Source organism: Phaethon lepturus, unplaced genomic scaffold, assembly GCF_000687285.1.
Source record: "Phaethon lepturus isolate BGI_N335 unplaced genomic scaffold, ASM68728v1 scaffold31607, whole genome shotgun sequence".
NCBI classification, from domain to species: Eukaryota; Metazoa; Chordata; class Aves; order Phaethontiformes; family Phaethontidae; genus Phaethon; species Phaethon lepturus.
Genome location: NW_010553062.1, coordinates 3,198 through 4,211, shown reverse-complemented (window position 1 = coordinate 4,211; position 1,014 = coordinate 3,198).

The window sequence follows — 1,014 nt, the reverse complement described above, 5'->3', positions numbered from 1 at the left end:
CCATGGCTGGAAGAGCCACGCTGCTGTTTGACCGAGGGCTTCGGCTCGAGCCCGGACCCCCCCTCCCTGGACCTGCCTTCCTCTGCTCTCAGGAGAGTCACGGCTGAAGGTCTGAGCTGACAGCGCTTCGCCTGTTCCACATTTCGGTTTTAGAAGAGAAACCTAATTAAAACTGGCTGTCGGGCAATACGCTACTGCAGGGGCACGCAGGCTGCGGAACAGCAGGCTGGATGGCCAGGGCTCCAGGAGGGAAAGGCAAGGGGAAGATCGCCAAGTATCCTCTTTAAAGGGCAGCAAATGTTTTATATCCCTTCCCGCGCCGCACTTTCTGTAGTATTTCAGCACGAGCGTTTTGCTAAGTACTACCTGCTTTAAATCCAACAGCCAAACGTGAAAGCAGCCGACCCGCCCGACCATGTCCCCGCCGGCGGCTGCTGCCTCCTGCGCGTTTTTGTCCCCGCCGGGGGCTGCTGCCTCCTGCGAGGGCAGAGGAGGAGGAACAGCCCTTCCCACTGCCTCTTCCATTCTCAGATGCTCCTGGACAAGCACACGGACCCGTCTGCAGGCAGGGCAGCCCGGGGGGACAGCTGGCCTTTGGCGATGGCTTTACAAGCGTCACCGGGTGCCTTTCACGGAGCCAGACGCCAGTCCTGCAGCCAAACACCGGCCGGCTCGCTCCTGGCAATGCCAGCGTCCGCTTTGCTCCCGACTCGCGTGGTTTGTGCCTGGTCTACGACAGCACCAAGCCCGGGCAGCATCACCCCCGCCACGTCCGTGGCCCGGTGTGACAACCGCCGGGCAGGACGCTGCACGGCTCTCCGCCCCCGCGAGCCGCTCTTCTCCTCGCCGAGATAAGCGTTCAGCGAAACAGAATGAACGCTACAGATAGAGATGCCCGGAGCAACGTCGCTGAGAGAGCTGCCCTCAGAGGCCAGACTGCAGAGAAACAATTATTTAGCAAACGACGGTGGCAAATTAAAGCAGCGGGTGGCCGGGGAGCAGGGCCCTGGAGAC